The sequence below is a fragment of the Felis catus genome, chromosome A1, assembly GCF_018350175.1.
Source record: "Felis catus isolate Fca126 chromosome A1, F.catus_Fca126_mat1.0, whole genome shotgun sequence".
Lineage (NCBI taxonomy): Eukaryota > Metazoa > Chordata > Mammalia > Carnivora > Felidae > Felis > Felis catus.
Genome location: NC_058368.1, coordinates 178915497 through 178932858, shown reverse-complemented (window position 1 = coordinate 178932858; position 17362 = coordinate 178915497). Strand labels below are relative to the sequence as shown.

General features: G+C 43.6%; 2 protein-coding genes across 6 annotated transcripts in view; one reads left to right on the top strand and one right to left on the bottom strand.

Moving 5' to 3' along the window:
* The window catches only part of DOCK2 (dedicator of cytokinesis 2), a 416930-nt gene that overhangs the window by 276969 nt on the left and 122599 nt on the right, over positions 1 to 17362 (top strand). The window lies entirely within an intron of this gene.
* The window catches only part of INSYN2B (inhibitory synaptic factor family member 2B), a 121018-nt gene that overhangs the window by 77699 nt on the left and 25957 nt on the right, over positions 1 to 17362 (bottom strand). The window contains exon 2 of one of the 5 annotated variants that reach the window (XM_019839124.2): positions 868 to 1043. The exons of the other annotated variants lie outside the window; for them this stretch is intronic. The gene's annotated coding sequence lies outside the window, so the exon portion shown is untranslated. The remainder of the gene's footprint in view (positions 1 to 867; positions 1044 to 17362) is intronic. 5 annotated transcript variants of the gene reach the window in all.

The following is a 17362-nucleotide window of genomic DNA, read 5'->3' as shown; positions in this document are numbered from 1 at the left end:
TGTTGCTCACAGGCTTATGACTCGATGAATGTTGGTTATCATGCCATTATTATCATCAGCTCCATTATTATCTATGTGATACAGCCATTTTATCACATCATCTACAAATTGGAAAATATAATATGATATGTTGCCAAAACAACTTTAACCATCTAGCCTTAGTATTAAGTCTGATTTAAAAAAAATTAAGTGGTCTGTGAGGTGAAAGAACTAGGCAGAAGTAAGCTAATGCTCTATCAGCCAGATGTGAATCTTATCCACCTACGTACTGGCTTAAATTAGGGAGCTTAATCTCGGGAACTTCTGGTAGAGCACTGGAGAGGGAGTCCATTGAGCAGGCTGCTAAGCAGTGGTGAAGACACATTGGCAGAGTTTCCAGGACTGGCCTGCACTGTGTGTGCACAGTCCTGGTAATTGGAGGGAGCTACAGCGTACAGGGATGGTCTGCAGTTCACTGTACTATTGCCGTTTCTGAGTGCATTTGTACACAGCTTGGAAGAGCCAAAATCCATGAGTCACAGCAGAGATGCCCTCTCCTGTACATCATTGGATCAAAATTTAAAATCAGCAAAGAGGATCTTGACTCACAATGACAGTGTAGGAAAACGGAACGTCAGGCATGTCCTTCTGATCCTGCCAAAGCGTCACAGAGGACTGGATTGTTCTAGCTCTCTTTCCTTTCTTTGGTGCTCAGTCACCAAGGTCTGACATGCTGAAAGGCAGCTCAGCAGAGAAGTTTGGATTCTAAAACCACTAGAGCCTTTGGACAGCAGCCATTTGAGTATCAGGTCAAGGTTTGGGAGACTGCATTAAGAAGCGAACATTAATATATGCTAGTTGAGAATTCAGTGCTTTATCATGTCCTACCTACTTAGCGGTGAAATGAAGGTCTTCATAGTAGAGCAGTGATGAACATCGCAGATGCGGAGAAGTCATCCTTCATTACTGTATTATTTTGCTTAGAGTTCCAACCGCTACGTTCTGTCTTAAAACTTGTCAAACTGTGCACAGTACACTGACTTCATAGGAGAAAAACGGGTTCTCTAAAAATATCAAAAATCAGACATTTCTGGTAGAACAAAACATTATAGCTTAAAAGTCCTACAGGTAAATAATAATTAGGAATGACATTTACTCAGCAGAGCACACAGAAAAAGCCATTCTCTATCAGCTACATCCTTACATGACTGTAGTTTCATGCCTCTCAACACAACTAATGAAAGGCCAAGTCAAGTCAGCTACCCTTTAGGAAGTTAGCAGAAATTTTTTTTCTTGGGGGAAAAACAACTTTAAGGAAGTATTTTTCTGTTTCCTAAGTATTTTTGCAAATGAGAACAAATTAGTTCCCCAGTTGTCTGAAAATTTTCAAAACCACCTGTCTGCCCTTCAGGAGACAGAGAACAAAATCAACAATGTCTACATCTTGACGATATGCACAGAATCAAACCCCAGAAGCATAAAATGTTTTTTAAGAGACCCAAGAATGATAACACTGTCAGACATCATTTTATACAGAAGGCAATGCCAGTGCCTCTACAAGAGTTGGGGCCAGGGGGCTTCAAGGAAGGGGCCCAGAGTGAGCATTTAAAAAGGCAACATTAATGAGGCTCATGCAAGCTCAGGGCACTTCTCTTCCCACCCCCTAGTCTCAGCTTTGCACCAAAACTCTGAACTTGCCTGACAATTTTAGGGGAGGAAACTGAGGCACCAGGAGGTGAAGTGACTCGTCAAAGGTCTCACTGCTAGTCAATAGCAGACCTAGAGCCGAGAGAAGGAAACATAGCCAACTGCAAGATAATCAAAATGAATAACGATAACTATTCTGTGTGTCTTGTTAAGGAGACAGAATCAGTAGGTCTTTATCGTGGTCATTATTGGTCATTCTTTTCTTTATTAATTAGTAAATAATTGGACATCACTGGAGAAACCGGCCTGGCTACCCGTTCACTACAGGGTAGAGCACTTCCCAGAGTGGACGACCTTCCAAGGAAGGTGCATGCACTCCAGCCTATAGATTTGGTGCACCAACACTGCATCATCCCCATGAATAATCTGTAATCAGAGGATAATAATTAAGATGTGGCAATGCCCACTTACTAAATTAGCTAAATTGGCAAAACTCAATTTAAATGGCAATTTTGTCTCTAGTGATAGAATTATAACAGCACCCTTCACTTAATGAGCAAGACACTTAATAATTCAAATATACTTAGAGAAAAATCAAACAAAGCTTCTCCATCATGGATTAGCTCTTCCACCGCTTCGCTTGCCACAGCTTTGCAAACACTGTGACTTAGACCCTCTGGGAGGAGAGGGGTAGTATTTAGTGAGTTGGTAGGGGCTGGCTAGCTTATGGTCAGGGGAATCTCCAAGGCAGTACCCCAGCCTACATTCTTTGACCTAAATCAGTCTTGACAGCTCTTGTTGTTATCTTCAGCTGGCAGACATCTTTTGAGAGACTGTATGTGGCAGTGATTTAGAGGAGCCAGCAAACTACCTGATTTTGTCAATAAAGTTTTATTGGAATACAGCCATGCCCATTAGTTTACTTATTGTTTATGACTGCTTTCACATTACAATGGAAGAGTTGAAGAGCTGCAGTGGAGACTTTATGGCCTGCAAAACCTAAAAATGCATTATCTGTTTAAGAAAAATCTGACCCTTGGGACACCTGGGTGGCTCGGGCGGTAAGCGTCTGACTTCAGCTCAGGTCATGATCTCATGGTGTGTGGGTTCAAGCTCCGTGTTGGGCTCTGTGCTGACAGTTTGGAGCCTGAAGCCTGCTTCAGATTCTGTGTCTCCCACTCTCTCTGCCCTTCCCCCACTTGTGCTCTGTCTGTCTCTCTCAAAAACAAATAAACATTAAAATTTTCAAAAAATTAAAAAAAATAAAGAAAAGAAAAATCTGACCCTTTATGAACACTTTTGCCAAGCCCTAGATTTGGGTTTGCTTCCTGGATCAATGTTGCTAGGGTGCCTGACCTTGGATAGATCTTTCTCACCTTGGGTAGATCTTTCTCACCTTCCTGATCTATGGTTTCCTTAAATGTAAAATGGAGATAATACAAAGCCTGTCTTCTGAGGCTGTGAGAATGAGGTGAGGTAACATGCTTATTTGTGCTCAGCACATAGTAAGTGTTCAGTAAAGGGTTAATGATGATAGAAACATCTGCTGAGTACTTACTATGTGGCAGACCCTGTTCTAAGCTCTTTCTATATATCAACTCAATACCCACAGCAACCCTATGAGGTAGATATTATAATTATTTTTTCAGATGAAGAAAGATGACTTGTTATTTTTTTTATCCGTTCTTCTAAACTCCCTTATATTTACTTCCTGTATATAACACTTTCGCCCAACAGTAGCGCCTCTACTGGATGGTAATTGGCTCAAGGGCATGATTTTTCTGTGCCTCGTTACCCCTGGACAACTGGGGTCTGGAATTCAGCAGGCATCAGGCATGCCACCCATGTTACCCATGGTCACTAAGAACATTGAAATGCAATCTTTCTTCTCTCACCCGAGTGGTGGGCCCCTTTGTCCATTCACCTGAACTTGGAGAACTGTTCTGTCTCTGTTCCTCATCTTCCAAACCAACTTCTCCTGCCCTTTACAGCATGGCGGTTGGTGGCATCACCAGGGTCATCACCTCCAGGTGCGGTGGGTCATATAGTGAAAATGCAAGCTGACTAAAATTCTGAGATTGTACATTTTGAAGCTAACCTGTATTGTGTCCCTATAATCCTCTGGCCATGGAAGTTACCCTGCAGGGGCGAACTGCCCCCCCTAATGCTTACAATCATTCAAGGAATATTTATTTACAGAGCTACCACAACTGCCACTTTAAACAAGTCTTTTGTTTTTCTTTTCTTTTTTTTTTTTTTTTTTTGCATAAAAATAAACGGTTCTTTCAGGGATCTCCCATGTCCAAATATTTGTTTTCATATAAAATTAATAAGATGCTTAAAGTTCTTGTAAGCGACTGAGCTCTCTGTTAAGGCCCCTGAAGGATATAAGAAACAGGAAAAAAAAAAGTCACCCTATACTTGTTAGCTCCTCCTATGCGTCAGACAGTACAAGATTCTTTGCTCACTTTAACTTATTTCCTTTACCAAAAAACCCGTAAGGTAGAGACTTTCATTTCCCAGTTACAGATGGAAAAATGGAGGCTCTGGGCATTTAAGTGACTTGCGCAGGTTAGCTGGCAGAGTCATCTTTTGTTTTTACCCCCAAACCTATTTGCCCCCATCCCCCTGGACGTTTTCTAGAGCCCTGGGGACCGCTGCAGTGCGGAGAGGGGTGAGTAGGTGGGTCCCAGGATCCCCATCCATCTGCTGAAGCAGCACCTGTTCCACTGTTTTCTGTATTAGCATTCCACTGATTTTTAGAGAGGGACCTCCTGCTTTACAAAAGGAAATAAAAAGGGCTTTGGAAAGTAAGTGGGCCTTTATTAAGTGCCAACTGTGTGCCAGGCTCTAATCCAGTGATTCTCAACTGGGGGTGACTTTGCCTCCCTACTCCCCCCAAGGGAAAATTGAACATCATCTGGAGACATTTTTGTTTTTCCCAAGTTGGGAATTGTTTCTGGCATCTAGTGGGGAGAGGCCAAGGCTGCTCCTGCTTATCCTACAATGCACAAGACTGCCCTTCCTACTCCAGTGAAGCATTACCCAGTCTCAAATGTCAGTAGTGCTGAGGATGAGGACCCTTGATCCATGCTAAGTCTAAGTATTCAGAGGTGAGCAGAAACAGATATAGAGCCTGTCCTCACGGACAGTGGGGTAGGCAGCTATCAATCAGGGCACCCACAAACAAGTCTTTCATTAAAAACTGAAGAAGTGCTTTGAAGGAAGAGTGTGTGGTGCAAGGAGAGGACATGGCAAGGAGTCCTTGTCTGGGAGGTCTGGACAGCCTGAGGTTGGAAGCCTGCAGAGGGCAGGTAGAGCGACACAGTGTTCCAGACACAGGTCACTGCAGGTGCATAGGCCCTGTGGAGCAAGGGCAAGTGGCTATTTGAGGACCCTTGAGCTGGAATGGATTGTGCAAGGGGCGTGATACATGATGGGGGAAGGGAGGATCAGACCAGGAAGAAAGCCTAGGCTACTTTAAGGATTCAGGACTTCATCCTAAGAGTTGTGGGTACCATTGAAGCGCCTTTCAGCAGGACATGACCCGATTCTGTTTGGGTCAGAAAAAATCACTGTGATGATGGTGTGGAAAACAGACTGGAGAAACTAGCAGACATGTCATGCTATGAGCTGTCTCCAGGTTGGAGGGATGGGATGGGGACAGGTCCCTCCAGAACAGAGCCCCCCTTCTCCAAGGCTGCCTGTTTCAGCTTAAGCTTAACAGCAGGGTCGCTTTGCAACAGGAACTCTGTCACCCATAAATGTCAAACCCCATCCTTTCCCCCAATTTAAAAATATGCACCATTCAAAAGTAAAACTCTACCATATCATTTGGGCTTCACATCTGTTCTACAGTTGCAAAATAACAATTCCACTGCTGCTGTTAGTGTGAATGGAGTAACTTCCACATGAGAATGATGCAGGCCTGTGTCTAATTTCTTTTTCCTTTATTGACCTTTTGCAAAGTGTCAGAAAGCAGATTCACTCATTAAGATGTTGACACCTGAGAAAGTCTGTAGTGTATCTTATTTATGGCTGTGTGTGTATGGGTGGTGGAGAAGAGAGTTAAAGAATCAACTGTCAAGGCAAGAAAAATACTATTTTCCTTGGTCTATTCTCTCTCCGCCAGTGATTTCTGCCTACTATGATTCATGGAAGGGTATCCATGCCTCTATCGTGGTCTAATTAACTTAGAAGGAGACTAGCTTGAAGGGGAAAAATCTGGAAATGCAAGAAACATGGGTCTGTGGAATTGGCACAATTCATTTCTGATTAGCAACAGTTCATGCACTCGTCCATGAACTACACAGATGTTCGAGTGAGATGTCTTGAGGTATCAGGAAATTATCATAAATTTGAACTTGTTTGTAAGCATCTATTTCCATATTTTACAGAAAACTGTAATTTTCTCTCCCGAGTCCCCCCTCTGATGATGAGGAGGAATTTTTCTCCAAGATGGTGCCAGTTTCACTAGCTGAAACTTTTATGCATTTAGGATATGAGGTGGGTAGGGTCTGACTTTGGCCCTATAAGGGATACAGGGAAATATAAGATAGTCCTTGACCTTTACATACGGGACACTACAGGGCTCAGGAGCCAGTTAAACCATCAATCAACCTACTGGAAGTTTAACGGTCTTTAATGCTCTCAAGACCTGGTGTAAGCTTTTCCTCCATAATTGACCACTATAGGGGTTCTCTCTAAGTATAGGTTTGCTTATTTCAGCTGAAGTACCGGGATAATAACACTTTCTTCACAATATTATTCAGGTTAAATGAGACACTATATGTAAAATTTCTAGCAAATCATATACATACAACAAACATTGTTAATAACAATAGCCAAAAAAAAGAGAGATAAATAAATATAGGAATGTTCCAGGATGAGCTGGATGAGTCTGCACAGCTTGGAATGCCCCCTGAAGCTTCTCTACTCCATAAAATGGGGGGTTAACTAGAATTTTCCCCGCATCCAGATCAAATGCCCTGCTTTGTAATATACCTACATGAAGCTGAGTTTCAGCTTTGGAGAATGCCTCAGGAATGTGAATCAGATGAATAGATTTTAAAATATTCATTGGCACATTCCCTTTTGGGGCAAACCATGATTTTCTGGATTATATTTCTTCTGCCAAATAAGCAGCAGCTGTATGTAGGGTTGGTTCCACACTCAGATCCTGGGCAACACTGAGTTCCTCAACTTGTGGCCTATGGATCAAATTCCACACATGGATGTAATTTCTTGGCTCAAATACTTTTTTAAATGTGAACTACATGCTAATATTTAAATGCTAGGAGTTTTCACATTAAAAAGGACATACTTATGGCTTCTTTTAAGAAAACGGAAGATCTGGATACAAAGGATCCACATATCTAGACAAGACCCATCTCATGTGGAGTAGTGGTTATTCCCACAAGGCCTGGCAATAATTTTCAGTTGCCTTCAGATCCTAGCTCACATATTACATTAACTACCTGCCTGGCCTCCCCCAGACATTAGAGTTTGCAGACTCTATGACAATGGTTCTCAAGGTAGAGTTTCAGGACCTACAGAATCAGCATCGCCTGGAAGCTTGATAGAAATACACATTATCAGGCCCCACCCACACCTACTGAACTGGAACCTGTGAGGTGGGCCCAGAACTCTGTTTTAGCCTGCCTTCAGGTGACACTAAAGCTTGTTATGCTTGAGGACCTCTATCCTGGAGTGAGGGGCACATGCTTGGGAATGAGAAGAACTGGTTCTAAGTCATCACTGCCCCTTGCTGTGAAAACTTAGAAAAGTTGCCTTACTTTTGGGGGCCTTATGCACCATCTCTGTAAAGTGGGAGAATTAGAGACTAACTGGCTTCCAAGAGTGTTCTGACTTAGCACACTTCTATATGCTTCAGGTCTATGGGTTAATAACTAGCATTTATAAAGCACTCTCCATGTGCCAGGTCAGGGCTGAGCACTTTACCCAGATGATGTCATGTAGCTCTCACTGTTGCAGTGGTCCTCAAAATGGACCATTTGACAGAACAGAAAAATGAGGCACAGAGGTGAAACAACATGCCAGAGGCCCTGACAGAGGACCCTGATTTTATGTAACCTGGAAATCTGGTGAGCCCTTGACTACCTGATATTCTGCCTGCATGGAGAAGTGTCTGAAAGGTAATGAGAATGTTGTGGCTGGCACCTTAGAACAAAGCAGGCTGGCCCTTCAAGGCAGGCAGGGCATTTTCTGCTAAGCAAGAAGTATTATCAGAAATAGAGCATGGCAGCAGTGGTCTTGCCCTGCCCCAGTGACAAGCAGCAGGCAAGGACCCTAAAAGTGGGGCTGGTGGGAATATGGAGGTTTGGAGAAAGGGAGAACAAACAAGCATGTGTAGTGAGGACCAGCCAGGCTTTGAAACCCCACCCCCTGCCCAGCCTTCATGGAATTCCAGCTCTAGCCCTTACAAAGTGCTAGACCCAAATGACCTTGAGGGAGCATTTCACCAGCTTGAACCTCAGTCTCCTTATCTGTGAGATGGGGACAACAATACCCGCTTTATAATGGTTGGGAGGATTAAATGAACAAACAGGTTTATAAAGGCACTGGGGAGCTATCATCCACACTAGTATTCATGCCCCTTCTGAGCAGCCTTGGGAGCCCCTTGCAGTATTGGCTGTGATGATGCAGAAGTTGAGTGATCTCAGTGGGAAGAAGCCTCCCTCCTCAGTCAGCCCAGTGGGCGCCATTCGTTTGGAACACTTCACTTCCCAGATGTCTTGTCTCATTGCCCTATCTCCATCTGCCAAATGTTCTAATTTTCTTTCCTTTCAGACCTCCTCTCTGGGGTCTGTCTCCCCTGAGAATGGCTGGCAAATAACTCTAGAAGGATTTAGATCCATATTACAACTTCAGAGTTCCTTCTTGACAAGATTAGGACAAAAGAGCATTTGCAACCATGAAGAGCCTCTGTTCCCAGATTAGGGAATATGATATAGTTCCTTTCTCTTCCTCCTGACCCAGGAAGAATCCTTCGGCATGGTTCAAAAGGTATGGGTTTAAAACCAAACAGCCCTGGCTCTGCCACTTACTGGCTCTGTGGCCTTGGGAAAGTAACTTCACCTCTCTGGGGTTGTGTTATCATCCATGCGGTGGGTCAATGCCATAACAGGTACATCATGAAAGGTAGTTCTTTTCCCTCCTCCAGTTAGAGAAGATACGGCATTTTGTGCAGAAAGATCAGGAGGGTAGGATAGAATATAATTGAACTCTGAGTCTTAGAGTAAAAATTTGGTGGGAATAACCTCAACCAAAATGATAATAAACAGTGCCATTAATTGAGCTTCTGCTCTGTGCCCAGATGGTGCTAAGCATTTTGTATCATGTCTCATTTGATCTTCCTAAGAGTTCTTTCCCTAAGGTATTCTTGTCCCCATTTCAGAGGTGAGAAAATTGAGGCTCGGAGAAGTGAAGTAGGTTGCCCATGGCCCTCAATTAATGACTGGCTGGGCTGTGTCAGCAGCCTCTCTATGTGTACACTAAGAAGAAAGGATTGTGGGTGTATCCCTCCCACTTGGAAATCACTCATTCTTCCAGCCTGTAGAATACTTCCCTGTGGAAGTATAGCCCCAAGGTTTTTCTCCAGAAGCCAGTACCTCTGGTTTTTGCTTATTATTTTGATTTTTCCAAGGCCTCGGTCCTTTGTGTGGCCTGATTTTTTTTCCTGGCTTTTAGCCCCAAGACTTGTCTTTACTTGTGTAAGAGTCATCCAGAATATTGATGTGGTTCTTTTCCAGAAAGGTGAACGTCCCCCACGTTGCTGGCTCGAGGAAGACACACACCCCGGGCCAGCCAGACTCCATGGCGCAACAGCCCATGACCTCCCTCCTCTGCTACCCACCTTCCTTTCACAAACCATCAGCTGAATGAGGTTCTTCAGAGCCAAACCTGTGTTTACCCAAGAGGCCCAGATTATTCCACAGGTGATCTCAGCAGCAACAAATGTGAGGAAGGTGAAATTTAGCCGTCTTTCTGCCCTTGAGGGAGAAAGGGTCCCAAGTTTCAGGTCACTTGAAAAGAAGAGGAGGCCTCCAGCCACCAGTATCATTCTGGAAGGGGCCAGTGAAGGCAGTAGTGCCCCACCCAACCACATCCAGCCCAGCCTGGTGCATCAGGAGGCAGGAATCTGAGGGATGAGATGTGTGAGCTCCTCTAGTGGGGTGATTGAGGGGGATCAGTCACAGGATGTCTCAGAGGTCTCTCCCAGGATCTATCTTTAGCACTTTTATCTTTATTTTTATCTATTAAGTCTATCATTAAGCTGTTTTTCATATCTGGAGGAAAGTGCAGGAGAGTTTTAGCAATTGGCCTTTAGCACAGCTTCTGTATTGGGCATCAGGTGAGCAGAAGCCCAACAAAGTACTGCAAAGAGCCAGATGTCCCAGCTCACTCTCTCAACTGGAGGTATAGCCATTCATTCACCCATTAGTTCATCCATCCATTCACTTCTTCAGGACTTGCTATACATCAGACACTATTTCAAGAAGTAAGACTGGCTGGTTTCTGCTCTCACGGAGCTACATTCTGGTGGGGTGGGGAGAGACAATAAATGAGCAAACCAAACAGGAAAAATAATTTCAGATGATACTGAGTGTTCTGAAAATCATACAATAGGACTTCCTCATCAACAATGTCCTATTTGAGGGAAGCTAATAGAGATTGAGTGGGCAGCACAGATCTCACTATGGAAAAGGTCTTCGGGCTGGGACCTATATATTGAGATAGAGCCAGCTATGCAGAGATCTGGAGGCACAGTGTTCCAGGCAGAGGGAACAGCATAGGCAAAGGCTCTGAGTCAGGAGGGAGTTCAGCCATGTTGGAGGGACAGAACGAAGGCCAGAGGGGGCAGAGTGGACTACTGAGTACACTAATACTGGAGCATTTATGATGTTCTTGGTACAGTTCTAATGTCTTTTGTGCAACATCCACTTCATTCTCACATAGCTCTGCTGAGTTCCTAGAATTGTTCCCGTGTAGAACTGCAGAACCTGAAGTTCAGACTTCCAAGGTCACACACCAAATGAGTGACAGAGCCATGAGTTGAACCAGGGCAGTCTGCTAGCAGAACCTATACTTTGAACTGACACACTACCCAGTACCGTCACTGGGAACCCACTTGAATTAATGAATTGGGCCATGATTAGGAAGAGGAGGTGCATCTTGGAATAAGAGGGAGCATTTTCTAAGGGGAACAAGGAGGGAATTGGCATTCATTGATGGTGCCCGGGCTGAGTGCCAAGCACTGGGCTACACGCTTTCTCATCCATTAGCCTCGCCACCACCTTCTAAGGTAGATTTCATTACCCCCTTTTTACAGACAGGAAAGCAGAGCTCAGATTCATCCTGCCTGGGGCCACTCAACTAATTCATGATTATCTTGTTTGGGATTCAGGTCTGTCTTCCCTGGAACCTGGGCTTATCTGACCCTCCATATAAAACTGCCTCCTTTTTGTTTCGTTATTTCTTATTTCTCCCTCTAAAACTGGAGCTGAAGATTTCCAACTACGATAAAACCATAACAATAAGTGCATTTGTTTTGTGGGGAGGGGCTGGCCAGCTGTCAGCATGCATGCATTGTTCTTCATATTGCCTGTTATCTGGTGGAGACGAACAGGAATGGGTCCTTGTGTGTCATAGTGCCTGCTAGGTTGGCATGAGCACACAAGCATTTCATAAATAAAAAATAAATGCCACACCATGAGCATTCTGAAAAGCTATGCCCTGGTGGGGACAGGGGTGGTCATTGCAATTGCTCTTAGAAGCAAGGTCAGCAGATGCCATTTTTGTTCCCCTAGACCTTTCCCCCTGGGACTGACCCCATTCTTGGGAGACCCAGAGAGTTCTTCTTGTAAGGCCCCAGAAGAAGAAGTGGACCACCACTGGATAGTACACCTGCCTTACTTTCTGGTTCAAAATCTAGGTGTGAAATTCTACCTGATAGCTCCTTTTATTCATTCACCTAAACAAATAGCCCTTTGTCTGTTATGGCCTGGGCTCCGGGGAATATGCGAGTAACAGTACAGATAAGGTTCCCAGTCATATGGAGCTTACATTTGATAGGGGGATTCTGAATACTTTTTTAAAAATAAAGGGTAAATAAACATGTACATAAATTAATTTAATATTGTGAAAAGTGCTATAGAGAAGGTAAAATAGGATAATGTTACAGAGAGAGACAGGATGGAGAGGAGACAATGATTATTTTCACCTCTTTCTATTTTTTCATATCTACCCATCCACGATCTACATTTCTATCTATCTATCTATCTATCTATCTATCTATCTATCTATCTATCTATCATGCACCCACACACATATACAGACACATGTACATTCATATATTTTTTTTAAGTTTATTTATTTTGAGAGAGAAAGAGAGAGGGAGGGAGGAAGGGAGAGAGAATCCCAAGCAGGCTCTGTGCTGTCAGCACAGAGCCCAATGTGGGGCTCTGTCTCACAAACCATGAGATCATGACCTGAGCCAAAATCAAGACTCGGAGGCTTAACTGACTGAGCTACACAGACGTTCCTTATATATTCTTTCTAGGTCTCTCTTTCTCTTTGTCCCTCCGTCCCTTCTCCTCTACCTTACTCCTTCATTCCACAGATAATTTAGGCCACCCACCCAGGGCCAGACCTTTAGGGCAGTTTGTTTCCTATGCTGACCAGGAACTCCCCAGTGACCAGCACCTGGTTACTCATTTGTGTCTCCCACATGCCAAAAGCACTGTTCAGCATAAGGCAGGCATTGCAAGGACTTGTTAAGTTACCAAATTAAAAGAATATCTCCATACTATTTTTACATTCATCCAGTTACAGAGATGTAAGAGAAGCCACTGAGTGCCCTTTCTACTTAGAACTGTGATCCCTAACAGAGAGGATTGTTATTCAGTGAAAACCAGAGCATGTGGATAGAGGTGTATAACTCAGTGGTAGGGTTCCCTCAGTATTGTCTTGAATGTAAACACAAAATCCAAGACTATTCCATTCATGCATCAGTTCCCCAGATGACTAATTCAATTTTAGAAACATTTGCTGAATACCTACTATGTGTAAAATGTGACAGGGAATCACTGAAGATATAATTTTTTTGCCCTCCTGTTGCTTATACTTCTCAAGAGGGAGATCAAGACAATGCAGATTCCAACATGGGCAGAATTACAGGTACAGATGGCTGGGAAGCCTCATGGAGACCCCCAAAATGAGAAAATTCAGTCCACGTGTAATTGTGCTGCTTGAAGGGATGGTTTCTAAGATATCCCATGAAAGAGATAACAACCAGTAGCCCAGTTTAGTTGAAAGGCAGGAGAATCAGTCAATGAAAAGTGGAAAATAACTTGGAAAGGTGTCTGGAGCCTGAAACTCCAGACTGAATTTATACTTGATTCAGAGGCAGTGGTAACTGGGGGTGGGGGTGTGTGGCAGCTTTTTAATGACTGGAGTGACATGGAATGGATTGCTATGATCAGGTTAGAATTTGATTTCTTTGGGCCATGGCCCCAGAGCAAATAACATGTTCAATGTGATCTTTAAAATAAATTACAGAGATCAAAAGGGAACAGGGTAGGGGAGTTTCTGAGTGTACACAGAGGTGTAACTTTTCAGAGTTCATTTAATTAAAGGAGCCGATAGAGCAGGATATCATATCACCCCGTCATTTAAGACTTCTTGATAAAAAAGCTAGAGGTCTCATTTTTGAAACGAGGAATGCAAATAGACTTGAATATACATACATCCTCCTATCACTTAGCAAGTAACCCTCCTTTTCTGATTTTCTTTTAGTGTGAATACTGGTTTAGATGGTCCTCTGGCAGAATTCACATTCACTAGACGAAATAAAAGTCACAAGGGAGGAAGGTCTGTCCCCCATAGATACTGCTCAATAGGGGATCTGGTACCCTCTGTTCTGAGGAACGCTCAGGGTACAGCCAAACTAAATCCTGTAGCCCGTCTTGCAATGTTCTCAGTAGCTGGGGGCATCCTTGCCCTCTGTGTGTTCTGGTACCATAAGATTAAGCAGGAACCCTTATGGGCAGTAGCTAAAAGCTTGGATTCTGGAGCCAGCCTGTCTGAATTCTAACCCCAGAGCTGCTTTTTTCTAGCTCTGAGCTTTTGGGGGATGTTATTAACCTTTCTGGGCCTCAATTTCCTCATAGGGGAACAAGTAAGCCCTCCTCACAGGGTTTTGAGGATTAAGTGCACTGACATATGCAAAGAACTTAGGCGGCATCAGGCATGTACTAAGAGCTCAATAAATATTAGTATGATCTCAGCACAACGGCCTTTTCAGACTTTCAAGCAACAGAAGCTTTCAGAAGAAAAATCTGGCCAAACAGGAGTGGAGATCGCTCTGTGACCAGGATTGAGAGGCTTGAGTTTGGGGTCACACAATATAGCTCTGTCTTATGGCAGAAGAATCCTTCACTGAGGGTTATATGTTTCTATTTTGGTTTTGGTTCTTGGCCCTGGATTTTGCTGTGGGTTTTCCATATGACAGAAAGCCTCAGATATGCTATTTTCACCTAGGAACTATTTTTTTTAGTGTTGTGTTTTTTCAGGCACTTTGTCATTATTCCCTATAACAGTGACATTCTGTCATAGCATTATTTGATCTCTTATGATTGGCTGGAGTATCAGGATCAGATCCCATCCCTGCCTCTGTATGACTAACCACCAGCTTAAGCAGGCTCCTTGTGGGATCTGTGCTTCAGGGTCTGGCTTTGTAGGCTCGGCCTCCTGGACTGGACTGGAGGTCAAACACAGCCCATGGGGCGACTGGCACACAGTGTTTGGATGTCCTCATGGTGCTGGCCCATTCAAAATTATAAAATTAATTCTGAGTTAGAGGGGAATATATAAAATTTGGGAGGTTTTATGTGATCATCAAGATTTCCAGCTGCCAAAAAGTCAGACTAGCTGGCTTGGCTAGGTCTGCCGGACATGGTGATGATCGGCTAAAGCTGATAAGAGCTGCCGGCTTTAGCTGAGCACAGTCCAAACCATTCCCTCTTGTCTCCCCTGCTGGCCTCATTTATCATGACTCTTGCAGGGGTACAGTAGAAGTAAGAGGAAAGGGGAGTGTTTATTATACCCACTTCTTTTTTTTAATGTTTATTCTTTTTTATAAGTGAGAGCGTGAGCAGGGAAGGGACAGAGAGAGAGAGAGAGAGAGAGAGAGAGAGAGAGAGAGAGAGGCATAAGATCTGAAGTGGGCTCTGTGCTGACAGCAAGGAGTCTGATGTGGGGCTTGACCTCATGAACCATGAGATCATGCCCTGAGCCAAGGTCAGATGCTCAACCGATTGAGCCACCCAGGTTCCCCTATTACACTGACTTTATAAAAAATGGGAAGACTCTGGGTCTTACCACCCCTAGCTTGGACAGTATTAGAGGCCCTTCTGGCTCACATTCTTTGAGTCTCTTGTTTGAATCTCTCTCTGTATTCCATGGATATTCTTTCTAAAGCTGCGCGGGGGCCCCATATAGAGAAGATTTCTTAATGTTTCCACTTAAGATGATAAATGGCAAATTTGGGACTTGAATCCAGATCTTATGGATAAAAGTTTAGAGCTCCTTCCCCCTTCCCCACTTATGCTTCTCAATTAGGAACACTTGGCTAACTCACCTAGAAAGGTTGCCATGTGCCGCCTGCCCAACACTGGGGACTCAGATGCCTTAGATGGAACATCTATTTCAGCATCTCACCCTGCTCTACAGTGCATTCTTCAGTCATTCGACAGCTGGTTGTCGATAGAAATCAAGTTCTTAGATATTAAGAATAGCATAATGATGAGGGTCTAGACTATTACACACACACACACACACACACACACACGTACATCAAACACTGTGCTTGTCTATACGCTGAATGAGGCAGGTCCTATTATCATAACCATTTTACACATGATGAAACTAGGAAACAGAAAAGTTAAGTACCTTGTCCAAGATAACACAGCCAAGAAGCAGGCACCAGAACCAGAGCCCTGAACTCACAGACTGCCCACTCTTAGGCACAGTGTTGTCTTGAGGATCTCTCAGCCAGGAAATCACCTCTTTTGCACAGATGACATTGTCGATGTCATTGTTAAATATTCCTATCGTTACAACATGTGTAAGAGAGCCTTGTATTTTAAGCTACCCAAACCCCATGGGCATCTCCTACTATTTCAGAGAGATAGAGGCTTTTCTTTGCCCCCGAACTGTGACTATGAAAATAAAAGAGAAAACAATCCACCAGAGGCCTAAAACTCTGTCATTTTTTCAAATAAAAAATTCACTGTAACAGAGCTTTTCTGCATGCAACACTGGGAAGAGACCCTGTTCTTATTCTACAGACTTACTCATTTGACAATTTATTTAGTACCTACTGTGTACTTAATTCTCTGCTGGCGTTGAGTATGCAAAAACCAGTGTAGCATGACCCTGTCCCCACGTAATTCAGTCTATTGCCTGATTCTCTTTTCTGGATAATTCTGATTGTGATTCCCCTTTGAGCAAAGGACAGAGAAGCAGCAGTGAGTCAGAGTTTTACCATGAGTCTAATGCAGATGCCCTGTTCTTCTCAAAGATCCCCACAGGTGGGATCTGAGCCAGCTGAGCCCAGAGACCTCCCAGGCTGAAAAGGTAGTGTGCTATTTCAGCACATGAGACCAGGCAGGAGTGACAAGACTGGTGGGTTAGCCAAAGAAACTTTGTAAAAGGGTTAAAAGCTTTTCCTCGTCCCATGGATGTATATAAGGGCTCTGGTCAGCCTTTCCTTTGGAATTTTGACATGACTATTAAGGCACTGTCATTGCTTTTTCCATCCTGGGAGTTGCCACATGTAGAGAGTGAAGCCAGAATAAATAAGTGAGGAAGGAAGGGGTACATGGATAGATATCTAAGAAGATATTTAAATATACAGCAAAAGTCTGGAAGGATGCCCACTAAACTATGAACAGTGGACACATAGGGAGAGGGGATCAGAGAGAGAAGAGTAGATTGGTTGTGGGAAAAGGAGGGCTTCACTTTTTATTCATGATACTTATTAATGGAATTGTTTGAACAATACATATATATTCCTATTATAAAAGAGAGTTTAGGCTTTTGAATAAAACCAGAGTGTAAGTCCTAGCTTCCATTGCTTCTGAGAGCTATGTGACCATGGGCAAATTATTTCAAGTCTCTAAATTCCAAATCCCTTGTTCATAAAATGAAGTTTGTTGTGCAGATTGAATGAGATTAACTACTATATAACATGCTGATGGAGCTGTCAATGGGTATCAGCTCTTTTTAAGAAAAACTATTTTTTGTGTTACCAATAGCATGCGGTGGGGCTGAGAGTGAGCTAGAGAGGAGATGTTGAGGGCGGAAGAACACCACGGGGGAGATAGCAGCAAGCAGCTGGGCTGAGCAGGGATGGAGTCTTTTGATGCCACATAAATTGCACTCCTAATTTGTAGAGCCATGCATCCCTTCCTTCTCACACTGCCAGCATTTGTTTTCTCCTCTGGAAACACCCAGGGTCACCAGGCATCTTGTACAGTAGAGTGGCTACAAGCGTGGGCCTGGAACAGGGGTTTCCTGCCTGAGCTGTGCTGGTAACTAACTGGTGTCCTTGGGAAGGTTGCTACTTACCTCTGCGTCAGTCTCCTCACCTATAACATGGGCACAGTACCTAACTCAAAGATGGTCTCAAGGATTAAATGAGCTAATACATGCA